Source organism: Otolemur garnettii, unplaced genomic scaffold (genome assembly GCF_000181295.1).
Source record: "Otolemur garnettii isolate 467f Iridium unplaced genomic scaffold, OtoGar3 scaffold00208, whole genome shotgun sequence".
NCBI lineage: Eukaryota > Metazoa > Chordata > Mammalia > Primates > Galagidae > Otolemur > Otolemur garnettii.
This window is the reverse complement of record NW_003852603.1, coordinates 1,819,579-1,824,861: the sequence shown is the minus strand read 5'-3', so window position 1 is coordinate 1,824,861 and position 5,283 is coordinate 1,819,579.

Genomic DNA, 5,283 nt, shown 5'->3' with positions numbered 1-5,283 from the left:
CTTAGGTGTACGTGGCTGGCGCCTTAGCCACTTGAGCCACAGGCGCCGAGCCATCCTTTTTTTTTTTTTTGAGATAGAGCTTCAAGCTGTCCCCCTGGGCAGAGTACCATGGCATCACAGCTCACAGCAACCTCCAACTCCTGGGCTCAAGTGAGTCTCCTGCCTCCACCTCCCAAGTAACTGGGACCACAGGCACCCTCCATAACGCCCGGCTATTTTTTGGTTGCAGCCGTCATTGTGGTTTGGCGGCCCGGGCTGGATTCGAACTCGCCACCTTAGGTTTATATGGCTGGTGCCTTAGCCACTTGAGCCACAGGTGCAGAGCCCCTATTTCCTTATAATAAAAATATATAACCTATAACTGTAGTAGTCTCTTATTTAGACTAGCCAATAAATATATATACTATAATTTTTTTTTTTGAGACAGAGTCTCATTTTATTGCCCTCAATAAAGTGCCATGGAGTCACAGCTTAAAGCAATCTCCAACTCCTGGGCTTAGGTGATTCTCTTGCCTCAGCCTCCCAAGTAGGTGGGACTATAGACACCCACCACAACACCTGGCTATTTTTTCTTGCAGTTTGGCCAGGAATGGATTTGAACCCGCCACCCTCGGTATATGGAGCTGGCGCCCTACCCACTAAGCCATAGGTACCACCTATTATAAATATTCTTAAAAAGACTTTTCAGGCTGAGCCAAAAAAAAAAAAAAAAAAGACTTTTCAGGCGTGGCATCTGTAGTTCAGTGAATAGGGTGCTGGCCACATACACCGAGGCTAGTAGGTTTGAAACAACACCACACTAAACAAAAATGACAACTGCAACCAAAAAATAGCTGAGTGTTGTGGTGGGTGCCTGTAGTCCTAGCTACTTGGGAGGCTGAGGCAAGAGAATCAGCATAAGCCCAAGAGTTTAAGGTTGCTGTGAGCTGTGATGACACAGCACTCTACCAAGGGCGACACAGACTCTGTCTCAAAAAAAGAAAAAAAAAAAGACTTTTCAAAGATCCCCATCCTAACAGAGATACAAGATCTCTGCTCAAAAATCTGGGATGCTTTCATGATCACCAGATCTAGGTTCATTTTACAATCTCTCTTCCCTCATTGTCTATTCTCTTTCCATTTGGTATTTTTAAAAAATCTCTTATAGCAACTGACATATAGCATATTTATTTGGTTGTTTATTGTCTCTTTACACCCAATATGCATATTCTCTGAGAATCCCATTTTACCCCCTCTGAATTGGCTATTAATTTATATAACATCACTTCGTACACGGAAGATAAAAACTAAATATTTGTAGAAGTTGTTGATTGGGGCTCGGCGCCTATAGCTCAACTGGCTAAGGCGCCAGCCACGTACACCTAAGGTGGCGGGTTCGAATCCCCAGCCCGGACCCGCCAAACAACAATGACGGCTGCAACCAAAAAATAGCCGGGCGTTGTGGCGGGCGCCTGTGGTCCCAGCTACTTGGGAGGCGGAGGCAGGAGACTCGCTTGAGTCCAGGAGTTGGAGGTTGCTGTGAGCTGTAATGCCACGGCACTCTACCCAGGGGGACAGCTTGAGGCTCTGTCTCAAAAAAAAAAAAAAAAAAAAAGAAGTTGTTGATTGGGGCGATTATTCTTTGATTGTGGCATTCTGTGGTTTACTCTATAAGTATTAGTTCTGCTCATTGAATTTGGCCTTTCATCCTCATAGTTCCTTCTTGAAACTGCTCTTACCCAGGGAATTGCAGAACTTTCCATTGCTAAATCCAATAGTCAATTCTTCCCCCTCATTTCCCTTAACATCATCAATCAGTCTTCCCTTCCCCTTGAAACCCTTTACTTATTTGGCTTCCAAAGTCCCACACTCTTCCTGACTTTCCTTCTACCTGTCTGGTTGTTCCTTTTCGGGTTCCTTTTCTGGTTCCTCCTCATCTCCTGAACTCTAATCCCTGGATTGCCCTGTACTCAGTTCTTAGACTTCTTATTTTCATTTATTTTGAGACAGAGCCTCAAGCTGTCCCCCTGGGTAGAGTTCTGCGGCGTCACAGCTCACAGCAACCTCCAACTCCTGGGCTCAAGTGAGTCTCCTGCCTCAGCCTCCCAGGTAGCTGAGACCACAGGCACCTGCCACAACGCCCGGCTATTTTTTTTGGTTGCAGCCGTCATTGTTGTTTGGCGGGCCCAGGCTGGATTCAAACCTGCCACCTTAGGTGTATGTGGCTGGTGCCTTAGCCACTTGAGCCACAGGCGCTGAGCCAACTTCTCATTTTTAGTATCTACACTCATTCCCTTAGTTTTCTGGTTTGTTTTCATGACTTTAAATACCTTTCCTCTGGCTGTGGCTCAAAGGAGTAGGGTGCTGATCCCGTATACCCGTAGATGGTGGGTACAAACCCTGCCGGGCTAAAAACTGCAAAAAAAAAAAAAAAATGAATAGCCTCTTGGGTGGTGTCTCTGCTTCTCCTAGCCTCAGCATAGCCATGAAAGTAATCCTGTTAAATTGTAGGTCAGTTTATGCAACTTCTTTACCAAAACCCTCAAAGGCTTCCCTTTACTGTCATAGTAAAGCCAAGACCTTATGGAGAATTTGGTAGAAATCCTTTAGGATTTGCCCCTGGTTGCCCATTCTGACCTCATCTGACCTCATCCACTCTGCCCTCACCTGCTCTGCGTTTGCCATGGGAACCTCCTCACTCTTCCTTGAGCAAACCTGGCCTTGAGAATTTACTCTTCCCCGTGTTTAGAATGCTCTTTCTTCAGGCATCCAGGTGGCTTGCCCACTGCTTCCTTCAGTTCTGCACTCAGATGTCACCTCGTCAGCAAGGCCTTCCCTGGCTACCTGGCCTAAAATTATGAGATGACCTCACCCGTCCTTCCAGCTCCCTTCTCCCTGGAGCACTGTCACCACTTAATGTAGTCTATTTTTCACTTGTTTATCTTAATTCCTGCTTTCCCCATTTGAATATAAACTCCACAAGAACAAGGGTTTTCATTTTATTTTGTTTTTTTACTTCTGTCTTCTCATGGCCCAGAAGAGTGTTGGCACATAGTAGATTGTCAATAAATATTTGTTAAATAAATATATGAATCAGTTTGCAAAGAGTTGGTGGGAAGACACTGTAGGTGTAAGTGTGATGCCTCAGAGCAGCAGTGTGAGTGTGAGCACCCAGCCACCCACTACGGGCAGAGAGTGCAGAGTTAGAGTGACCCTGGGTCTGTGGCGCCAGCACAGCAGCTTGCCTGTGGACTCTATGTTGTTAGAGAAAAGTAAACTTTATCTGGTTAAACTGTTGCTGAGCGCCCATTTGTGTGTATCTGAACATGGTCTCAGGCGATACTGGTTAGAGGCCCAGAAAGGTGAAGAACTATTCTGAGGGTGAAAAGAGGGCTTGAGGCAGAACCCCCAGGAACCCGAATAATTCAATCATGTGAGTTTGAAGAAGATCCTTTCTAGAGGTGGAGAAGTAGGACTAAAGGTGAGAAAACACAGAAGCAAGTGAAATCAGCAGAGCCTAGACCAAGTGCTGCCTGAGGGGAAATGGACTCAGCAGACTCCCCCGTGCATGGATGGAGCTGGGCACTGGGCTGACAACACAGGGGCAGAAACTGGACAAGGTGTCTTCGTGATGACTTCTGTTTTCTGTCTGAAGTAGCAGGCATGGCTGTGGGGGTTACTTTTTTTTTTTTTTTTTTTTTGCAGTTTTTGGCTGGGGCTGGGTTTGAACCTGCCACCTCCGGCACCACAGGCACTGTCCAATGTGGTGGTTACTTTTATGTGTCAACTTGGCTAGGCTATGGTTTGGTCGAAGCCTATTCTAAATGTTGCTGTGAAGGTATTTCGCAGACATGGTTAATACTTATAATCAGTTGACTTAAGGAAAATAGATCATCTTCCATAATGTAGACAGGTCTCATCTGATCAGGTGAAAGTCTTAACAGCAAAAAACTGTTGCCTGGAGAAGAAGGAATTCACCTTAGGACTGTAACATAGAAATCCTGCCTCAGTCTCCAGTTGGCAGATCTGCTAAGTTGCCCACCCCCAAATCACATGAACCAATCCTTTAAAATAAATCTCAGTATCTGGGCGGCACCTGTGGCTCAGTGAGTAGGGTGCTGGCCCCATATACGGAGGGTGGCAAGTCTGAACCCGGCCCCGGCCAAACTGCAACAGAAAAATAGCCAGGCGTTGTGGCGGGCGCCTATAGTCCTAGCTACTAGGGAGGGAGGTTCAGGCAAGAGAATCACCTAAGCCCAGGAGTTGGAGGTTGCTGTGAGCTGTGACACCACAGCACTCTACCAAGGGCAACATTTTTTAGAGACTCTGTCTCTAAAAAAAAAATAATAAAATAAATAAATAAATAAATCTCAGTATCTTTCAATCACTCTGCCTGTATATATGAGGGTGCCCCAAAATGTATACAGACTTTAAGAAAGGAAAAAAATATATTCAGTTTGTAATACTCAAGTCACGTTTGACTTCTGCAATTATAACAAGTGCTCATTGTGACTTGTATTCATCTTTTGTTATCAGTATATATTGACTTTTATAATTTTAATACAAGTTTTTCCTTTCTTAAAATGTGTATGCATTTTTTGGAACTTCTGTGTATGTGTATAAATCCTACTGATTCCCTTTCCCTGCGGAACTCTGATGCACCATCCATTGAGATTATAGACATTCAGAAATTTGTCTAATTATTTTCTTAGGCTAAATTCCTGGCAGAAGGAAGAAAGAGGAAGGAAGGAAGGGAGGGAGGAAGGAGGGAAAAGAAAGAACTAGTTGAAAGTTCCTGTGCTAGTTATAGAAATATGCCTGTTGTCGACTTGCTTTCTGTCAATGTTATAGTCCTAGAAGCAAGTGCAGTGTCTGCGTCCCCAGCCCACACCAATGTCAGGAAGGCATTTAGGACTTTTTCATCTTCTTCCTTGTTGGGAGGTGCCACCTTCTCATTTTATATTTGCAGTGTCTAGATAAACAGGGAGTTTAAAATCCTTTCATATTTTTGACCATATGCCTACTTTAAACTTTTTGCAGTTTTTGGCCAGGGCTGGGTTTCAACCTGCCACCTCCAGCATGTGAGGCTGGCGTCCTACTCCTTTGAGTCACAGGCACTGCCCCACCTTCTTTACACTTTAACATTTCATATCAGTCACTAATTACTTGATTTAGGCATTCAGGCCACGTACATATGGCTATTTTTCTTTTTTTTTTTTTTTGAGACAAAGCCTCAAGCTGTCCCCCTGGGTAGAGTGCCGTGGCATTACAGCTCACAGCAACCTCCAACTCCTGGGCTCAAGC